A 23273-nucleotide genomic window follows, 5' to 3' on the forward strand; every position below is an offset into this window, starting at 1 on the left:
CATCACCTACACACACATATGGCATGGCTGGTTCACTTGTTCCTGGGAGTGGTCTGGCTGGCGGGAAATCGTATGTATCTCCATACAGGCAGCAACCCATCGGAGAGTTTTTAAAAACTTGAGAATCGTTGGACCGGCCATACGCTCCTATGTCCACAGCAAGAAACTTGCAATTGGCGTCTGATATAGCCATAAGTACAATCGAAAAGTATTTCTTATAGTTGTAGTACTCGGAGCCTGTTCCTGCCGGTTTAGCAATCCTTATGTGTTTGCTGTCCACGGCACCAACACAATTTGGGAAATTGCAAATTATCTCAAATTGTTCTGCACTTCTCAACCAGATTTCTATTGATGGTTGTGGGATATACTCCGGCTGTAAAGTGTCCCAAATCGCCCGACGTGTCCTTCACTATTCCGTCAATAGTGGAAATCACCAGATGGAATTGGTAATGGAGAGAAGTCAGAGACTCACCCGTAGCTAGGAAGCTGCAGGAAAAAATAAATGTAAGAAAAAATTGCACAGACCATCAACTTTTTGATTTTTTGGTTTCATGGTAAAGTTATAATAAATGGCACTGTGAAAATGTTTTTTGTATGACGGGACGCACAATAAAACATGCATGAAACGTGTTAAATAGTGGAATGGCCTCAAACAATAAAAAAATTACATGCTGCAGAAAATGGAGCGCAATGTGTCAGCGCAGTATTGTCTGCAGCATGTAATAACATTCAATATGAGCAATGACATAAAAAAAACAGTGGAATGGCCTCAAACAATAAAAAAAATTACATGCTGCAGAAAATGGTGCGCAATGTGTCAGCGCAGTTTTGTCTGCAGCATGTAATAACATTCAATATGAGCAATGACATAAAAAAAGATGCTTACCGCAGTGTCACCAGGAGCCGCTCCGCCGGTGTGATGGCAAGCCTCATCCTTGTGTCCTGCCTTTGGATGACCTCCTCTAGTTTTTCAACCAAATAATCAAAATGTTCCATCCTCATCCGTACATAATTGAAGAATTTCAGTGGGTTGCACCGCAACTCCAGATAGAGAGTGGACTGGACACCCCTGGTCATCCGCAGCTCATTGATTGGATGTATCCAGAATCGTCGCACTCTCCGTTGCATCCTCCGTCTTTCTGCTGCCGCCTCCTTCTCCCGCACTATAATATCCAGGCGATTCGTCTCAAATATAACGTCAGTAACCAAACTCGCAATTCTACCAATTACACCATCCATCCTTGCCACTAAACTAAAACCCTCAAAGATGGACTGTAAATACAGTCAGTATATAGATTCCCTTATTTTCCAGTAGCCAATCAAATTTGGGTGCCTCCCATTTTAAAAACGGATCCATCGTAAAAACGGATGCAACGGGTGGTAAAAACGGATGCAACGCATCCAGCATTTCAACGCAACCGTTTAGCGGATTTGCGACGGATCAGTCGAAATGCTGTATGCGTTGCATACGTTTTCCACTCTTTTGGCGCATCCATTTTTTCAGAAAAAAGACGTTTTTGTGACGGTTTGCAGTTAACGCTAGTGTGAAAGTAGCCTTATTTGTATTTGTTTTTGTCTACTACATATTTTTATTTTTCCTATGTTTCTCTACTTTATCGTGTTATTTGTTATATTGTGCCAATAAAAATCTAATAATTTTTAATATATTTTGATTGTCTTTACCTAATTTTTTGAACAATTTTTGTAGGTTTTGAGTATAATAAAAGGTCTTTTTCTTGTCTTGCAGGTCAGATTGTGGGCAGATATACAGCATTATAGAATGCTGTAAACTAGACCTAAACTGGTGACATGTTCCCTTTAACATTGAAAAGTATAGGAGAAATATTGTAATTTCATTCTTTCTTTATCCATACTGGAAAAACACGAACAACACACTGATGGCACACTAATGCCACTCTGATGGCACACTGATGGCACACTGATGGCACACTGGTGGCACACTGATGGCTCAATGGTGGCACACTGATGGCACTCTGATGGCACACTGATGGCTCACTGATGGCACACTGGTGGCACACTGATGGCACACTGGTGGCACACCAGAAGGCTCACTGATGGCACTCTGATGGCACACTGATGGCTCATTGATGGCACACTGGTGGCACACTGATGGCACACTGGTGGAACACTGATGGCTCACTGATGGCACACTGATGGCACACTGATGGCACACTGGTGGCACACTGATGGCACACTGATGGCTCACTGGTGGCACACTGATGGCTCACTGATGGCACACTGATGGCACACTGATGGCTCACTGATGGCACACTGGTGGCACACTGATGGCTCACTGATGGCACACTGGTGGCACACTGATGGCTCACTGATGGCACACTGGTGGCACACTGATGGCACACTGGTGGCACACTGATGGCTCACTGATGGCACTCTGATGGCTCACTGATGGCACACTGGTGGCACACTGATGGCTCACTGATGGCACTCTGATGGCTCACTGATGGCTCACTGATGGCACACTGGTGGCACACTGATGGCACACTGGTGGCACACTGATGGCTCACTGATGGCACTCTGATGGCACACTGATGGCTCACTGATGGCACACTGGTGGCACACTGGTGGAACACTGATGGCTCACTGATGGCACACTGATGGCACACTGATGGCACACTGGTGGCACACTGATGGCACAATGATGGCTCACTGGTGGCACACTGATGGCTCACTGATGGCACACTGATGGCACACTGATGGCTCACTGATGGCACACTGATGGCTCACTGATGGCACACTGGTGGCACACTGATGGCTCACTGATGGCACACTGGTGGCACACTGATGGCACACTGGTGGCACACTGATGGCTCACTGATGGCACTCTGATGGCTCACTGATGGCTCACTGATGGCACACTGGTGGCACACTGATGGCTCACTGATGGCACACTGATGGCACACTGGTGGCACACTGATGGCACACTGATGGCTCACTGGTGGCACACTGATGGCACACTGATGGCACACTGATGGCTCACTGGTGGCACACTGATGGCTCACTGATGGCTCACTGATGGCACACTGGTGGCACACTGATGGCTCACTGATGGCACACTGATGGCACACTGATGGCTCACTGATGGCACACTGGTGGCACACTGATGGCTCACTGATGGCACACTGGTGGCACACTGATGGCTCACTGATGGCACACTGGTGGCACACTGATGGCACACTGGTGGCACACTGATGGCTCACTGATGGCACTCTGATGGCTCACTGATGGCACACTGGTGGCACACTGATGGCTCACTGATGGCACACTGGTGGCACACTGATGGCACACTGATGGCACACTGGTGGCACACTGATGGCTCACTGATGGCTCACTGATGGCACACTGGTGGCACACTGATGGCTCACTGATGGCACACTGATGGCTCACTGATGGCACTCTGATGGCAGACTGATGGCTCACTGATGGCACACTGATTGAAAACACTTTTGACAGTTTTATACAGATGGGTGAAGGTGCCTAAAGGTGTATGGGTCCTATTTTAAGGTGTAATTCTGAGCTCTGCCTGGTTTCCTTTTCACTCCCCATTCAGATGAGGCCTGGATTGGTACATGGAGAGGACAGCAGTGACAGTGACATCCATATTTAGGTACACCTTGACATGGTTGGATAGGTTTTGTGATGTTTGATCAAAAAACACTAACGGTTAGGCTTCTGACATTTACAGCAATTGTGGAGATCATATATTCATGAGTCGCAGTGTGCTCACGCATCTACTGCACATGTTTGTATATTGGCCACAGAGCATATTTGTGTATCTGTTCTACTGTATAATTTAATACTAAAGATAAGCGGGGGGATTGTTTTTGTTGTTTTTTTACTTTCCATGTTTTTTATTTATTTACTTTCATTGCTTATTTTCTTAGTAAACCCAAAGGGTCTGGTTGGTCTCCGATGAAAAATTGAGCAGCACACCGACACTTTACAGAGATGCGGGAATGCAGCCTAAATGTTAATATGATATACGGTATATTAATACACAGTAATAATACAGTAATTACGATCCTAACAATTATTTCAATATTATTCTGCAATTTTGCTAAACACTCATATCTTATTGCCAAATTGGATGTGAGTGAGTTTTCCAGTGTTATGCAAATGTGAAACAAGCCTATTTGCAGTTTGGGATGAGTTAAAATGAGGAGTATACAGTATTTAAGATTACAGGACAGCATTTATTTGACTATTTTATTGATAAAGATATTATCATGTCTTCATAAAAGATTTATCTTCATAAAAACAGACTGCACAACTGAAAGGAAACATTTCCATTCTTACATCACAGATCTTTGTGCTTTTGAACAAAAGAAGGTACCGATGGCAGCGGAGGTGTATAATAGCAGTGCTATAGTAGGAGAAATGGAAAATAACATATAATTACTCTGTTCTAATGATAGTTATAAGGAATTGTAAAGTCATTTTGTACTGAAACGCCTATGATTTATTGTTATATACAGTATAGTATGAGAATATATTTATTACCTTATAATGCTCATCTTACTAATTTATACATAAAATATCCTCTCTTTTGATCATATGCTGTCTCATCTTATTAAACTCTAAGAAATGTATTTTTTATATGTTTGAAGAAATCTGCCATTACCTCCTTCTCAAAAACCTGTGTCTGACTGTAAGGCTATGTGCCCACGTTGCGGATACCATTGCAGATTTTTCTGTGCGGATTCTGCAAAATCTGCAGGTAAAACGCCCTGGATTTACTGCGGATTTAGTGTAGTTTTTGTGCGGATTTCACCTGCGTTTTTACACCTGCGGATTCCTACTAAGGAATAGGTATAAAACGCTGTGGAATCCGCACAAAGAATTGACATGCTCCAGAAAATAAACCGCAGCAATTCTGTGCGGTATTTTCCGCAGCAGTGCACAGCGGATATGGTTTTCCATAGCTTTACATGCTACTGTAAAACGCATGGAAAACAGCTGCAGATCCACAGCTTCAAATCCGCTGCGGATACACAGCCAAATCCGCAATGTGTGCAAATACCCTAAAGTTGGCAGTGGACATAGGAATCACCTGATGGTGTCATGTGTATTTGGGGCCTCCCTACTCTTCTTCATCAGCAGAGAACGAGGAATTGAGTATGTTTCCAGTAGACAAATAGCTCTTTTGGTTGACAGTTAACTCTAGTGTATGGCCGCAATCAATCATTGGCTTTAGACTGAGCCTTTCCCCAATGCTACACCACCTGCAGTTGGCCCTGGCTGGACGCTACCAATCAGCAAAGCGGGATTTGATGCTGCATAGGCAGCATCAATAGTAAAAAGTTGGTCACTCAGGGTTAATAGCAGCGTGGTTTAAATCCCGCTTCACTGATTAGTCGCGCCAGCTGAGTGCGACCAATCAGCAACATTGTAACAAAAAAGAAAAGCATTACTGCAAAAATACGCACTCCATCAAAGAATACAAACAAAATAAATAAGATAAATAGACTGATTTTATTAACAGATCAAAAAAAAACACTACAAAACGATAAAAACACAATTAAAAACAAGTCGACAACATCACAACAACACAGGTGATAAAGACCATACCTAGATGTAATAAGGCGACTATACACAGACCAATTGGCTCATGGGGTATATGCGCTAGTAATGCCTAGAAAAAATAAAAAAATCGTGCCATATAGGTCCCTAAAGAACCAATCAAAAAATAGTGAAAATAAGGCACAAAGATTTAATCTATAACAATAAAAATAGGCAAGATATGAGCCAAAGAAAGGGCTGAGAAGCCACCAATATACAATAATATCACTAGATATTTAAGGCATAAATAGGAGGAAACCCCCCATAGTAATACAACCTGGTGTGTTGTGAATTCTGTGGCTGAATTCACTCCTGTGGTCACAAGTGGTACTGCAGCTTCTGAGCTTCCTCCCTCAGGTGTTCTGGTGAGCTCGTTAACTGCTTCATTACTTAACTCCGCCTGATGCTGCTATCCTTGCTCCTTGTCAATGTTTCAGTGTTGGATCTGAGCTTCTCCTGATTGTTCCTGTGACCTGCTGCTCTGTATAGCTAAGTGCTTTTTGCTTTTTTGTTGCTTTTTTTCTGTCCAGCTTGTCTTTTGTTTTGCTGGAAGCTCTGAGACGCAAAGGGTGTACCACCGTGCCGTTAGTTCGGCACGGTGGTTTTTTTTTGCCCCCTTTGCGTGGTTTTGCTTTAGGGTTTTTTGTAGACTGCAAAGTTCGCTTTACTGTCCTCGCTCTGTCCTAGAATATCGGGCCCCACTTTGCTGAATCTATTTCATCCCTACGTTTTGTCTTTTCATCTTACTCACAGTCATTATATGTGGGGGGCTGCCTTTTCCTTTGGGGAATTTCTCTGGGGCAAGTCAGGCCTATTTTTCTATCTTCAGGCTAGCTAGTTTCTTAGGCTGTGCCGAGTTGCCTAGGTAGTTGTTAGGCGCAATCCACAGCCGCTTTTAGTTGTGTTTAGGATAGGATCAGGTGTGCAGTCTACAGAGTTTCCACGTCTCAGAGCTCGTTCTTGTATTTTTGGGTATTTGTCAGATCACTGTGTGCGCTCTGATCGCTAAGCACACTGTGTTTCTGGATTGCCTTCATAACACCTGTCATTAGCAAACATAACAGTACAAGGAGCGTAACTAATGATTCTCAATAGAGGGAAAGAAAAAGTTCTGACATCATTTTTTTTTTTTTTCTCTGCTCTGTGTTCACTTTTTTTTTTTCCCCTAGACATTTGGGTGATTCTGGACACAGGTGTGGACATGGATATTCAGGGTCTGTGCTCTTCAATGGATAATCTCGTTATAAATGTACAAAAAATTCAAGATACTATTGATCAGAAATCTATGTTAGAACCAAGAATTCCTATTCCTGATTTGTTTTTTGGAGATAGAACTAAGTTTCTAAGTTTCAAAAATAATTGTAAGCTATTTCTGGCCTTGAAACCTCATTCTTCTGGTAATCCTATTCAACAGGTTTTGATTATTATATCTTTTTTGCGCGGCAACCCTCAAGACTGGGCATTTTCTCTTGCGCCAGGAGACCCTGCATTGAGTAGTGTCGATGCGTTTTTCCTGGCGCTCGCATTGCTGTACGATGAGCCTAATTCAGTGGATCAGGCTAAGAAAAATTTGCTGGCTTTGTGCCAGGGTCAGGATGATATAGAAGTATATTGTCAGAAATTTAGGAAATGGTCAGTACTCACTCAGTGGAATGAATCTGCGCTGGCAGCTTTGTTCAGAAAGGGTCTCTCTGAGGCTCTTAAGGATGTCATGGTGGGATTTCCTATGCCTGCTGGTTTGAATGAGTCTTTGTCTTTGGCCATTCAGATCGGTCGACGCTTGCGCGAGCGTAAATCTGTGCACCATTTGGCGGTACTGCCTGAGGTTAAACCTGAGCCTATGCAGTGCGATAGGACTATGACTAGAGTTGAACGGCAGGAATACAGACGTCTGAATGGTCTGTGTTTCTACTGTGGTGATTCCACTCATGCTATTTCTGATTGTCCTAAGCGCACTAAGCGGTCCGCTAGGTCTGCCGTCATTGGTACTGTACAGTCCAAATTCCTTCTGTCCATTACCTTGATATGCTCTTTGTCGTCGTTTTCTGTCATGGCGTTTGTGGATTCGGGCGCTGCCCTGAATCTGATGGATTTGGATTATGCTAAACGTTGTGGGTTTTTCTTGGAGCCTTTGCGGTGTCCTATTCCATTGAGAGGAATTGATGCTACACCTTTGGCCAAGAATAAACCTCAATACTGGGCCCAGCTGACCATGTGCATGGCTCCTGCACATCAGGAAGTTATTCGCTTTCTGGTGTTGCATAATCTGCATGATGTGGTCGTGTTGGGGTTGCCATGGCTACAAACCCATAATCCAGTATTGGATTGGAATTCCATGTCGGTATCCAGCTGGGGTTGTCAGGGGGTACATGGTGATGTTCCATTTTTGTCGATTTCGTCATCCACCCCTTCTGAGGTCCCAGAGTTCTTGTCTGATTATCAGGATGTATTTGAAGAGCCCAAGTCCGATGCTCTACCTCCGCATAGGCATTGTGATTGTGCTATCAATTTGATTCCTGGTAGTAAATTCCCTAAAGGTCGATTATTTAATTTATCCGTGCCCGAACACGCCGCTATGCGCAGTTATGTGAAGGAATCCCTGGAGAAGGGACATATTCGCCCATCGTCATCACCACTGGGAGCAGGGTTCTTCTTTGTAGCCAAGAAGGATGGTTCGCTGAGACCGTGTATTGATTACCGCCTTCTTAATAAGATCACTGTTAAATTTCAGTATCCCTTGCCATTGTTATCTGACTTGTTTGCTCGGATTAAGGGGGCTAGTTGGTTCACTAAGATAGATCTTCGTGGTGCGTATAATCTGGTGAGAATCAGGCAAGGAGATGAATGGAAAACTGCATTCAATACGCCCGAGGGTCATTTTGAGTATCTAGTGATGCCGTTCGGACTTGCCAATGCTCCATCTGTGTTTCAGTCTTTTATGCATGACATCTTCCGTGAGTATCTGGATAAATTCCTGATTGTTTACTTGGATGACATTTTGATCTTCTCAGATGATTGGGAGTCTCATGTGAAGCAGGTCAGAATGGTTTTTCAGGTCCTGCGTGCTAACTCTTTGTTTGTGAAGGGATCAAAGTGTCTCTTCGGTGTGCAGAAAGTTTCATTTTTGGGGTTCATCTTTACCCCTTCTACTATCGAGATGGATCCAGTTAAGGTCCAAGCCATCCAGGATTGGATTCAGCCGACATCTCTGAAAAGTCTGCAAAAGTTCCTGGGCTTTGCTAATTTTTATCGTCGCTTCATCTGTAATTTTTCTAGCATTGCCAAACCATTGACCGATTTGACCAAGAAGGGTGCTGATTTGGTTAATTGGTCTTCTGCTGCTGTGGAAGCTTTTCAGGAGTTGAAGCGTCGTTTTTGTTCTGCCCCTGTGTTGTGTCAGCCAGATGTTTCTCTTCCGTTCCAGGTCGAGGTTGATGCTTCTGAGATTGGAGCAGGGGCGGTTTTGTCACAGAGAGGTTCTGATTGCTCAGTGATGAAACCATGTGCTTTCTTTTCCAGGAAGTTTTCGCCCGCTGAGCGTAATTATGATGTGGGCAATCGAGAGTTGCTGGCCATGAAGTGGGCATTCGAGGAGTGGCGTCATTGGCTTGAAGGAGCTAAGCATCGCGTGGTGGTATTGACTGATCATAAGAACTTGACTTATCTCGAGTCTGCCAAGCGCTTGAATCCTAGACAGGCCCGTTGGTCGTTATTTTTTGCCCGCTTCGACTTTGTGATTTCGTACCTTCCGGGCCCTAAAAATGTGAAGGCGGATGCTCTGTCTAGGAGTTTTGTGCCCGACTCTCCGGGTTTATCTGAGCCAGCGGGTATCCTCAAGGAAGGAGTCATTGTGTCTGCCATCTCCCCTGATTTGCGGCGGGTGCTGCAAAAATTTCAGGCGAATAAACCTGATCGTTGTCCAGCAGAGAAACTGTTCGTCCCTGATAGGTGGACTAATAAACTTATCTCTGAACTTCATTGTTCGGTGTTGGCTGGTCATCCTGGAATCTTTGGTACCAGAGAGTTAGTGGCTAGATCCTTCTGGTGGCCATCTCTGTCACGGGATGTACGTACTTTTGTGCAGTCCTGTGGGATTTGTGCTAGGGCTAAGCCCTGCTGTTCTCGTGCCAGTGGGTTGCTTTTGCCCTTGCCGGTCCCAAAGAGGCCTTGGACACATATTTCGATGGATTTCATTTCTGACCTTCCCGTTTCTCAAAAGATGTCAGTCATTTGGGTGGTCTGTGATCGCTTTTCTAAAATGGTCCATCTGGTGCCCTTGGCTAAATTGCCTTCCTCCTCTGATTTGGTACCTTTGTTCTTTCAGCATGTGGTTCGGTTGCATGGCATTCCTGAGAATATTGTTTCTGACAGAGGTTCCCAGTTTGTTTCAAGGTTTTGGCGAGCCTTTTGTGGTAGGATGGGCATTGACCTATCCTTTTCCTCGGCTTTCCATCCTCAGACTAATGGCCAGACCGAACGAACCAATCAGACCTTGGAAACATATCTGAGATGTTTTGTTTCTGCAGACCAGGATGATTGGGTGTCCTTTTTGCCGTTGGCTGAGTTCGCCCTTAATAATCGGGCCAGCTCGGCTACCTTGGTTTCTCCATTTTTTTGCAATTCTGGGTTCCATCCTCGTTTCTCTTCAGGACAGGTTGAGTCTTCGGACTGTCCTGGTGTGGATTCTGTGGTGGATAGGTTGCAGCAGATCTGGACTCAGGTAGTGGACAATTTGATCTTGTCCCAGGAGAAAGCTCAACTTTTCGCTAATCGCAGATGCCGTGTGGGTCCCCGACTTCGTGTTGGGGATCTGGTTTGGTTATCTTCTCATCATATTCCTATGAAGGTTTCCTCTCCTAAATTTAAACTTCGTTTTATTGGTCCGTATAGGATTTCTGAGGTTCTCAATCCTGTGTCTTTTCGTTTGACCCTCCCAGACTCCTTTTCCATACATAATGTATTCCATAGGTCGTTGTTGCGGAGATACGTGGCACCTATGGTTCCATCTGTTGAGCCTCCTGCCCCGGTTTTGGTGGAGGGGGAATTGGAGTATATTGTGGAGAAGATTTTGGATTCTCGTGTTTCTAGACGGAAACTCCAGTATCTGGTTAAATGGAAGGGTTATGCTCAGGAAGATAATTCCTGGGTTTTTGCCTCTGATGTTCATGCTTCCGATCTTGTTCGTGCCTTTCATGCGGCTCATCCTGGTCGGCCTGGGGGCTCTGGTGAGGGTTCGGTGACCCCTCCTCAAGGGGGGGGTACTGTTGTGAATTCTGTGGCTGAATTCACTCCTGTGGTCACAAGTGGTACTGCAGCTTCTGAGCTTCCTCCCTCAGGTGTTCTGGTGAGCTCGTTAACTGCTTCATTACTTAACTCCGCCTGATGCTGCTATCCTTGCTCCTTGTCAATGTTTCAGTGTTGGATCTGAGCTTCTCCTGATTGTTCCTGTGACCTGCTGCTCTGTATAGCTAAGTGCTTTTTGCTTTTTTGTTGCTTTTTTTCTGTCCAGCTTGTCTTTTGTTTTGCTGGAAGCTCTGAGACGCAAAGGGTGTACCGCCGTGCCGTTAGTTCGGCACGGTGGTTTTTTTTTGCCCCCTTTGCGTGGTTTTGCTTTAGGGTTTTTTGTAGACTGCAAAGTTCGCTTTACTGTCCTCGCTCTGTCCTAGAATATCGGGCCCCACTTTGCTGAATCTATTTCATCCCTACGTTTTGTCTTTTCATCTTACTCACAGTCATTATATGTGGGGGGCTGCCTTTTCCTTTGGGGAATTTCTCTGGGGCAAGTCAGGCCTATTTTTCTATCTTCAGGCTAGCTAGTATCTTAGGCTGTGCCGAGTTGCCTAGGTAGTTGTTAGGCACAATCCACAGCCGCTTTTAGTTGTGTTTAGGATAGGATCAGGTGTGCAGTCTACAGAGTTTCCACGTCTCAGAGCTCGTTCTTGTATTTTTGGGTATTTGTCAGATCACTGTGTGCGCTCTGATCGCTAAGCACACTGTGTTTCTGGATTGCCTTCATAACACCTGTCATTAGCAAACATAACACTGGTGGTACGATGTCCCCACGCGTATCGCCTGGCAGACCAGGCTTCGTCAGGGAAGGTGCCAGTTGAGCTGTCTATCAGCCTTAAATACTATTAACAGATTAACCTAATCCAGTTCCGGTGTGGGCCGGCGACATGAGGTAGGAGGACCATAAACAACTGGGAAACAAGTTGCAGGAGAGGTAAGGATAGAGTGCCAACACCCAACATCAGCAGGCGTGCAATTAGCAGGTGAACATAAGCACATAGGAAACAAGCCGCAGAAATGACTCACATAGAGCGCCACAGCGCATAACGTCAGCAAGCGTCCAAGAGATGGTAACCAAGGCGCAAAGCGCCTGCGCCGATGACTAGCGAGCCGGAGTGAGCCGCGCGTGCGCAAAGAGCCCCAAAGGGATAACAGAGGAAAAATAACCAAGGCGCATGGCGCCTGCGCCGATGAATAGCGACCCAGAATAGACCACACATGCACAAAGACCACAAAGGAATAGCAGATATGGCAACATGCCATATACTATAATAGGGACGTGAGGACTAATGCGTCTGTGGCAACGATGTATATATAAGTGCCAGTATACAAAAAGGGGCTCATAATAAAACCCACCCTCACAAAGAGGAGGGTAAAAAAGGCATATGGGCTACGAAACAATATATATATGTGGGCTGCAAAAAGATAAATAATAAAAAAAAAAATAATAAAAAAATAAAAGAAAAAGAAAAAATAAATAAATAAAATAAAGGAACACAAATAACGCACATGTAGAGCCATTCAGACCCAGACATCCCCCAGGGGCAACCATAAGCACATCTCACATACATCCAAACAAATCCAAAAATGAGACAACGCATTGCAAATATAAAATATACAGACATCAAATATTTGCGCATAGAACTGAATCCAGAATATAAGTTTATTAGAGAATAATAAAGGTGGATAAATAATACAAAAAAACGACCATATTATATGATAACACATTCAAAAATAATAGAGACAATAAGACAATATAAGGACTGAAAAGGTATATATGTAAGAAATAAATAAAAATACAACCCATGAGCCAATGAACTTTATAAAGTCTAATGAGCGCACCCCTTGAGCCAGACCTAGGTGTAGGTGGAAACCAAAATATAAGGGAAAAAAATCCCTCTATAAAAGGCAAACAACTAGGAGTAAAGGCACATATCCAAATGGAACAAAAGAAATGTGTAAGCACATGATAACAATAAAGATGCCACCGACAGCGGACGTCAACCAAGCTGTAAAGAGTGACCCAATGACCACTTGTCCTAAGCGGGGAACACGGCTCCAGCCAAAATGTGCTAATCCCGAAAGCAGGAAGTCAACCGAGGAATCCAGTGAATAGCAGTTCTTCATTGAGGCCTGCAGGGGTGATAGAACCAAGGTTAAAAATCCATTTAGATTCCATCCGTAAAAGAAGTTGTCTATACTCCCCACCTCTATTAGACATATGAATCCTATCTAAACCAATGACCCTAGTGTTGGTGACTTGACCTCCATGTTGGGACAGAAAATGGGACGCCACCGGGGTGAGCACTTTACCCTTCAGGGAGTCACTTCGTGCCAAATTAATGGTAGAAAAGTGTTTTTGTATGCGGCGCCTAAGCTCCTGAGATGTCTGGCCGACATACACACGTTGGCAGGGGCAAATGATGGCATAAATGACAAGAGTGGTTCTACAATTAATATAGGATCGTAACCTGTGTCTACTCCGGTCCGTAGGATTCACAAAAAAATCCTTCGTTGGACACATGTAAGAACAAATATTGCAGTTGCCACATGCAAAGGAACCATGGAGCTCAATACCCCGATGCAACCTGACTGTCTGCCGCCTATAGTGACTATTGGTCAGGAGATCCCTGAAGTTGGGCGCTCTCCTAGCAGTAAGCTGTGGTTGATCGGTAACGACCCTAGATGTAGATAAGTCGGTGGTAAGAATACCCCAATGCCTCTGAAGAATATCTCTAATTTGTGACCAGTCACTGTTAAAACCGGTAACAAATCTCAATTTGTTGTCCCGTACCTTTTTTTGTGGCAGCAGCAAAGACTCCTGCGTATGGGCATTAGCCCGCTGGAAGGCTGTAGCAATGCTCCTCCGTGGATAATGCCGCTGCTTAAACCTATTGGTTAATATACGAGCCTCTTGATGGAAATCCAAATCCGAAGTACAGTTCCTCCTAATTCTTAAGAACTGTCCAACAGGTACCCCGTTCTTAGTGTGCACAGGATGGAAGCTCCTGTAATCCAGAAGACTGTTCGTCGCAGTGGGCTTCCGGAACAACTTGGTAGTAAGTACCCCATCCGTAGCCATAACCTGCAGATCCAAAAAGGTCACTGTAGAGGGAGAGAGGAAATGAGTCAGCACGATGTTGTGAGAGTTCCTATTGAGAAGGTCAATGAAATTGAGACACTCATCATAGCCACCAGACCAAACAAAAAATAAATCGTCGATATATCGACTCCAATACCGGACATGGCGCTTGAACTCCTCTAGGGGGTAGACCATGGTGGCTTCCCACCAACCTAAAAACAGGTTGGCGACAGCCGGGGCACAATGCGCCCCCATGGCCACCCCCGAGGTCTGCAGATAAAAAGACCTATCAAAAAGGAAAAAATTGTGCTTCATCACAAACTCTAAAATATCGACCACCAAAGAGTCGTGCATTCGATCCGAATATCCTAGTTGGTCAAGGAAAAATAGAGTCGCAGTAATCCCATCTTCATGACAAATGTTTGAATAGAGCGACTCAACGTCACACGTTACCAAAAGAGAGTCAGGGAATAAAGACACCTCTCGACAAATGCGGATAAAGTGAGAGGAGTCTTGAACAAAAGAAGGCAAATTTCTGGTAAGGGGCTGTAAAAAATGATCAACGTAGACACAAGCCTTTTCACAAAGACCGCCAATCCCAGCCACAATGGGCCGACCTGGTGGTCTACATGGGTCTTTATGAATCTTAGGCAACATATAAAAAGTCGCCGTCACGGGAGCCTCCACCCACATAAAATCAAATTCATGATGACTGATGACGCCAAGATCTCTAGCCCTTTCCAAAAGTTGTCTAAATTTGCCTGCAAAAACTGCAGTCGGATCTGATGGAAGTTTCCTATAATACCTACTATTGTTCAACTGACGGTGAGCCTCCTCCAAATAGAGTGAATGTGGCCAAAGGACCACATTGCCCCCTTTATCTGCTTCTTTTATGATAAAGGTGTTATTAGCTCTTAAATCTTTAAGGGCTTGCCTTTCCTCTCTGCTAAGGTTGCCCAGGGTAGATGTACGTGGACGCAGGGCCACAATATCCCTTTTGGCAAGTTCAAAAAACACCCTGATAGCAGGAACAAGGGAAAATGGTGGTGCCACCTTAGATTTATTTCTAAAAAGACCAGGGTTCTTACCATCAACAGGGGCATCTTGTTCTCGTAGGAGTTGTAGTAAATCCTGAAAAACTTGTTGGTCTGTTTGTCCAAAATCTTCTGCCATGAGTGGCCTATTGTGCAGCACCTGTAGCAAAAGACGTCTACAAAATAAATATAAATCCTTTACTACAGTAAATTTATCCAGTTCCTGAACCGGGGAGAAGGTAAGGCCCCGTTGAAGTACAGACAACTCAATAGGCGAAAGGACATAGTCAGAAAGATTGAGAACCTGTAATACGTCTGAGGGTACCTGAACATGAGTGGAGGAATCAACCGCAGGGCTAGCGGTAGTTATTTGCGCTGGGTCTTCTGAGCCCTCTGGGCCATTTGTCGGTGGCCTCCATATCTTGTGGTCCGAGGTGGCGGGAATACGGCGCCTCCGCCCCCTTCGAGTCCGGCGTCGGCGTAGCTCTCTGCTGATGATAAAAAATCACTCTCCGAGGTGTAATCGGTTCTCTGCACGGCAATTTGTTTGGCATCACCTGTCTTATGGGGCTGAGCGCCTTGTCTTCGATTCCCATGATGTCTCCATTTAAAAGCCCTATTAGAATCAAAGTCATGGCGATCTCTAGAGAATTTAGATTTCTTTCTGGACATGACCTCACGGTCGTATTTGTCCAGGCTCTCTTTCAACTTGATCTTAAAGGGCTGTACTTGTGTGACATCATCGAAATTAGCCAATTTTACTTCTAAATCCTTGATATCGACCTTTGTCTTAACCAAAAGTTCTCGATCATGTGTCAAAAGCATATTCATAATAATACTTGAACATTTAAGAAGACCCTGTTCCCATGTATCCCGAAATCCAGAGGAAGGTTCCCATGCTGGATAGATAGACACCCTAAGGCCACGAGGAGCAATATTGAGCTTAACATATTCCTCAAGGCTGCGGATATTCCACCACAAACGGATGCCAGCCCGATGTGCAGATGTCAGCTCCGAAGTAAGTTTGTGAAAGTCCGAATCTGGCCTGGGCGACTCTCCAGCAGAAGAAACATCCATAGATTGGGCTCGCCATGCCGCCTCACGAGCCTCCCAGTCCATGTCCACCCGTATGAACAGGCCACAGACCGTAACTGAGAAATAAAAAAGAGGACGTACAATAAATAAGAGTACAACCAAGAAAATAATACTGTAATTCTAAATAGAATGCGTGCAGCCCGAAAAGAACACCCACCAAACGGTGAGTAAAACAACAGAAGTCAATAAGCAAAAGAGTCGAGCGCACTGCTAATAACAAATGCCAATAGATACAAAACTATGAGGGTGCGGAAGCAGCAATAAACATAAACTATGTAACAAAAAAGAAAAGCATTACTGCAAAAATACGCACTCCATCAAAGAATACAAACAAAATAAATAAGATAAATAGACTGATTTTATTAACAGATCAAAAAAACACACTACAAAACGATAAAAACACAATTAAAAACAAGTAGACAACATCACAACAACACAGGTGATAAAGACCATACCTAGATGTAATAAGGCGACTAAACACAGACCAATTGGCTCATGGGGTATATGCGCTAGTAATGCCTAGAAAAAATCAAAAAATCGTGCCATATAGGTCCCTAAAGAACCAATCAAAAAATAGTGAAAATAAGGCACAAAGATTTAATCTATAACAATAAAAATAGGCAAGATATGAGCCAAAGAAAGGGCTGAGAAGCCACCAATATACAATAATATTACTAGATATTTAAAGCATAAATAGGAGGAAACCCCCCATAGTAATACAACCTGGTGGTACGATGTCCCCACGCGTATCGCCTGGCAGACCAGGCTTCGTCAGGGAAGGTGCCAGTTGAGCTGTCTATCAGCCTTAAATACTATTAACAGATTAACCTAATCCAGTTCCGGTGTGGGCCGGCGACATGAGGTAGGAGGACCATAAACAACTGGGAAACAACATTGGCGCGGGATCTGAATCCCGCTTCACTGATTGGTCACGCCCAGCCGGCACGCGCGACCAATCAGCAACATTGGCGCAGGATTTAAATCCCGCTTCGCTGATTGGTAGCACCCAATCAGCGAAGCAGGATTTAAATCCCGCGCCAATGTCACTGATTGGTCGTGCTCAGCCGGTGCGACTAATCAGTGAAGAAGGATTTAATTCCTGCGCCAATGTGGCTGATTGGTCGCGCGCGCCTGCTGGGCGCGACCAATCAGCGAAGCGGGATTTAAATGCCGCGCCAATGTGGCTGCTCGCGACGCTCGGGTCCATGCATTGCAGTCTCGCGAGATAATGACGTAGTGGTCTCGCGAGACCGCTATGTCATCATCTTACGAGACCGCAATGCATGGACCCGAGCGTCGTGAGCAGTGGGATAGGCCTGGGCTGAATCCGGAAGGTGAGTATATAATGATTTTTTATTTTTTTAATTATTTTTAACATTAGATTTTTTACTATTGATGCCGCATAGGCAGCATCAATAGTAAAAAGTTGGGGACACACAGTGTTAATAGCGGCGGTAACGGAGTGCGTTACCCACAGCATAACGCGGTCTGTTACCGCGGGCATTAACCCTGTGTTAGCGGTGGCTGGAGGGGAGTATGCGGGCGCCGGGCAGTGACTGCGGGGAGTAAGGAGCGGCCATTTTCTTCCGGACTGTGCCCGTCGCTGATTGATCGTGGCTTTTTTTCCGTGACCAATCAGCGACTTGGATTTCCTTGACAGACAGAGGCCGCAGCCAATGAATATCCGCGACAGACAGACAGGCAGAAGGACAGAAAGACGGAAGTGACCCTTAGACAATTATATAGTAGATGAAAGAGGGAGTGTGGTGATCTGAGGTTGTGGGTTGTAATAATCACCTAGGCAGGTTAACAATGCAACTATTTTATTCCTAATGTCCATGGTCTTACAGCAACTCTGGGCAAATGGCCAAAATACAATGCCACCAGTCCACTAGGCCAATAGTTTTCACTGCCCCGAACCCTGCGATACCCCCTGTCTCCCAACTTTTGGTTGGCACACAGCTTTTTTATCTCCCACCAGTATAGTCTGTAGTCACAGTCTATGCACCTTCAGATGACGGATAATACGACCATAGCACGTGTTTCCAGTTTCAGCCAGCAACAACCTCTGTATTCCCTCGTCAGTGTCCTAAAATCCCCCAAATCGCCCCTGAATTGAGCCCGATCCTCGGGAAACACTCCTCCTAACATCTAACTGTGCATTGATGGAGGTATTATCTTGATGCTGAGCCCATCACCTGGGACTACATGTGAGATCTCCTGTGATGAAGGCTCCACTGGTCTACTACCCCATCCACATAATGGGACTAGTGACTGGGAGAACAAGTAGATCGACATAAATGGTGGTCCGTGCTGGAAAAAGTCTGCATCCCTTAGAGCCGTGGATTCCTCTCTACGTCTATTGGTCCTGTAATCTTTAGTCTGTGGACAGCTCCTCACATTACTCCCCCACTGCCAGAGCTGGGCTCCAGTTCATGGGATGACTATCCTCCTTCACTTGTCAGGGACTGTCCATCAACATTGCTTTCAGCACAGACATGGATGTAAGAGGTTTCACCTTCATAAGAACAAAACTTTGTATCATCCAGTTTCTTCAAGGCATATTCCATGTCTTCCTTGAATATAAACTCAACAATCTCCATTCTGTCCTTGTGTACATCAGCATAGCAGAAATCTGCAGCTTCTCTCATTTGATCTTTCAGATCCTGCCAGCTCCCTGATGGGGAAAGCTCTGAGACGAGGACTCTGTACTCAGTTCACTGGGACAGGGGTTTGTTAATCCACGGGGTCCTTCATAACTCCCTGAGCCGCAGATTGACCTGGGAATCTCCAGACATACCCAATGAGACCCAATCTTGTATCCACTGTGTTCAACCACGGCGTCCTCCGCATTCCTCCGCATTCCACGGATCCTGGAAACTGATGAAGGCGAACAGTACTGTGCTGCTCCCAACTCAATTCTTCACATCAATGGTATGGATCTGCTCGTACCGATGGAACAACTACTCCAGCTCCTTCTCCCGTACAATGGCCCGTACTTTTACACATACATGCGTCCAGAGCACTATCCGATACAGTTCAACTGGAATCAGCATAGGGTTAGGTACAATAATTAACAAATTGACGAATGGCAAATAGACCCTAACTAAAGATTCTGAGATTAATAAAATAAAACTTTTAATGATTAGATTATAATGATAATAATGAGAAAAATGTGCTCATTAAAATTACAGAGTCCACAATAGTTATTGGTGTCCTAGCTTAATGTATTGATCATACAGTGTAGACGTACTACCTCATGCAGTGTGGCTGTTGACTTCTGGGGGCTATTAATGCAGGGAGCAATATTGGAAAATTCACTAATGTATGAATATAATATTCATAGGCTAATTCATGTGGGGGTAGATATTATTCAATTTCTTCTTTTGCTCAAATTTTAGTGATTCCTTTTGCTGGCTGGTTAGCCTTTGTGGGGTAATATCTCTCAGTACTTCCCCACGTGAAGCCTATCTACAATTTTTAGAACATCAAGTGTAACACCCCAGGTAACCAGTTGTTACAGTGATGTTGGCTTCCTTTCGGGGAGGGCGATATCATGCTTGGAGGCAAGGAGGATTCCCTTTACCAGGTAACGCACCTACATACAACACATTCTGAATCCAGGCCAGTGGAAGAGAGAGGACAAAGAGCAGACTGTGGTGCCATGCAGCCACGTGTGAGTTGCAGCTCCAGGAAAAGAAAGGGAATCTGAAGGGTTGCATGTCAGTGAGCACCAGAGGAAAGAAGCACAGGAGCAAGAAAGGGCTTAGAGGGGAACTGGGACCGGGCACCCTCAGAGCCGTAGCACAGGAACCGGGCACCGGGAGCCCGAGGCTGTGTTGTACTCCAGGTCACACGGCAGAACCGGAGGGCATAAGACTTTATGTAATTTGCCCCATCCACACCTGAAGGTGCAGCAGTACACTAGGAGCCCGGGTCATGCTAGAGACCCTATAAAAAGGCTCACACTGCCCACCATATGGGTAACTGTCACAGGACAGGAGAGAGAGGACTTTGCCAGCAGGCAGCAGGGACCTCGCATACGAGTGCGAAAAGGAAGGCTTATGGACCTCACCTGGGAGAGGGATCAACCTTGGCCTCCAGGCCAGCCAGACCATATCACTACCTGTTCATGGTACCCTGGACTGTGGCTGCTTACAACCAGTAAACCAGGTAAAACGTTAAAACCTTGTGTCCTCTGTTTATTTGCCGGCACCCACCATCCCTGCCAACGCACACTGGGAGCCCTGGGGACCCTGCTTCACCTGTGGGAAGCGTCACCATCCTTGCTGCAGTAACATCACCCCAGAGGACCCCTTTAAGCAGCATCAGTGACCTCTGACCGAGAACACAGGTGACGTCACGAACACAAACTTTATTACTACTCCCTTTAAAAGATCTTTCCGTTTAACTGGGCGCCCAGGGCCACTGACCAGGTCGCAGCCACCATGACATCCCCTTTAAGTGCAACAGGACCCGGTACCGAGCACCCCACTGCCCTGGCAGGCGTTCCACAATTATTATAAGATTTTAGCCTTAATGGCAGCGGACCACTCTTATGGTGTTTTGCAACAGTGTGGACTATCTGATCTAAAACCAAACAGCTGCCCCCCGACATGTTTCACCATTACTCACTTCTTCAGGCTGCAATTGGTCACCATATGGGACCTACAGGCTTATATAAGATTGGTCCATGATGTCATAAAGGGTCATCCTATAAGAGAGTCAGAAGGACTGGACCAATCATGGATATTTGGAGGTTAAAGTAAGGTTATTGCTAATGGGTTAAACACGGTGTCCATCAAGAAGAAGGGACCTATAAATGCTTATGGCGCAACAGCGTTATAAGATTATGTTTTATAGTCATCACCGTCTATAACAAGCCAGTCCAGAGAGTTGGCGCCATGTGAGGACCAATGAAGTATCCTTCCAGGTTATTTCCTCGGAGTGGAAAGATACAGGACCTTTGTAAGAAAAACGTGGATTTGTATCACAGATGCCCATATAGACGACATAGGAAGATTGATCCTACTGACAAATTCCATTTATTGCTTTGGATTTGTGAGAGGAGAGAAACATGAGCGACATTTGAACCCCTGCTTTGCGAACAAAGTCTTGACTTTCTTCATTAATGTCATTTAAAATTAGTGACATTGCAATTGTAATAAATACAGTCATAACACTATTAATACATGATCGTATGCGTGTTGTTACCTGTGATTAACAGGTAAAGCTTTCCACACATAAGGCATAATAATCTGCCAGTTAAATCAAACTCAGATTTGGCTCCTTTGTAGTTTTCTACGGATATTTCCTTCTTAATGATATACTTAGAGCATAGGTCTAGTTACATTATAAATAAAGGTATGAAAAGCAACGTGATTCAATGTCTATTTTGCAGTGTGATCCATTTATTTTTTTATTTTAGAAAATCATCCAATAAAGTCTACGCAACAAATCAATTCATGAATCCTTTGTATCCTCCTTTAAAATGAAAATGTTAATTAGCTATTGCACATTAAAGGTATAAACCCATAATACAGAAGATCCCAGCGAACATTGTCTAACTGTACTGCATTTACAGAATATTATTGATAGCCTCCATGATGGGCATGTATTATACAGAGGGGGTAGTAATGAGGTTTATTGTGCCCAGCCTAAATACTAAGTAACAATTGGTGGCTACAGGCTCTTGCATGGTTTGTATGTGTAATCTGCTTTCAAAACAATAGTTGGAAATGTATTCTGTTTTCCAGCATGGGCCATCCTTTGTCTGGAAATGATCCAGAGGGGTGAGTGTTACAGACATCACTGGCTGTGTCTGATTCTGCTTCTGTGCCACCCATGCCAAGATGCCACACCAGACGGTCTTTACTTTACGCTGCTAAGTGTGTCACAGTTTTCAGTGACAGGAACCTTCGTTTTCCTCTTACAGCTCTTACAGAAATAAAACAGGCACACACAAAGAAAGGGAGAGCAAGGCAGGCGAAGCAATGCAAGCATCCTAGATGAAGGCAGCAGCTACCTGACTCCTGCTGCTATGTCTCAGCACCCCCATCAGCTGGGCATCACTCATAAAGCCTCCTTCTGTCACCTGCCTGGTAAGTACTTGGAATGCTTCTACTTTAGTCTTTGCTTCTTTGTCCAGATGCGGAATATTATTGTGTCTTACAAGGTGGGACTCCTTACATGTAGTCATTCTTCCACCTGCCATTGCAAGGAAATAAATGGAAATCATAGAAGTGTCAATTATGCCAGGGGTGTCAAACTGCATTCCTCCAGGGCTGCAAACAGGTCATGTTTTCTGGATTTCCTTGTACTGCACAGGTGATATTTTAATCACCAACTCATTATTTGTGTAGGTGATTAAATTATCACCTGTGCAGTACAAGGAAATCCTGAAAACATGACCTGTTTGCAGCCCTCGAGGAATGCAGTTTGACACCCCTGAATTATGCAGTACAGGATTTCACTGTGTTCCGAAAAATTGACTTTAAAATTCTATTTGTTCAGTGTGACACAAAGACGTGCCAGGTAAGTACATCTACTGCCTAGCCTTGCCCCTGATATCACACCTAACATGGGCTAGCTGTGAACTGTAAAGTTTCTGGAACTACATGATAGGACATAGACTGATTCACAAATAGTCAATTCTTTCTATTGCTATTTTCAGTTACTTGTTTCTATTCTTTATTTTCAATGTTTTAATATTTGCTTTTAGTTATGGTATTTTACAAAAAATACTGTCATTTTAAACCCCAAATTGAAACAGATGTAAAAAAAAAATGTTTAGCCGAAATTGGAAGCGGACGTACGTTATTTGACAGAAGGTATTGCGTTTGTGCCTGCAATGTTACTGGGACAAGTAAAGATCACAAAGGCCAAAAAGCATCTGGTCCTTTTAGTCATTGACTTTACATTACTTCACCTTGAAAAGACATTATTGACTGGGTATTCTCGCCGTAGAGCTTCCCTGAGTGCTTGGCTAATGGGGAGCTAAAAGTGTTTTAGGACTGGAGGCTGTGTGCAGTTTAGCAACTTACCTTAGGCAACAATATCCTCAGAACACTGGATCTAAAAGGGGAAGATGCAACATCCAAATCTTTAGCCAATTGCTATTATTGTGATTATTTATTAATGATCTGTCAAGCTCCCTGGCAGAGATCAGTCTCAAC

General features: G+C 44.5%; 1 protein-coding gene across 2 annotated transcripts in view; it reads left to right on the top strand.

The window, feature by feature from the left end:
• The first annotated feature begins 21678 nt into the window (after window positions 1-21678).
• Window positions 21679-23273, top strand: part of RGMB (repulsive guidance molecule BMP co-receptor b) — a 119044-nt gene continuing 117449 nt past the window's right edge. Inside the window, exons 1-2 of one of the 2 annotated variants that reach the window (XM_069752148.1) lie at window positions 21679-21890; window positions 22034-22199. The gene's annotated coding sequence lies outside the window, so the exon portion shown is untranslated. The other variant, XM_069752157.1, reaches the window with a different exon arrangement.

The sequence above is a fragment of the Ranitomeya imitator genome, chromosome 1 (genome assembly GCF_032444005.1).
Source record: "Ranitomeya imitator isolate aRanImi1 chromosome 1, aRanImi1.pri, whole genome shotgun sequence".
Lineage (NCBI taxonomy): Eukaryota > Metazoa > Chordata > Amphibia > Anura > Dendrobatidae > Ranitomeya > Ranitomeya imitator.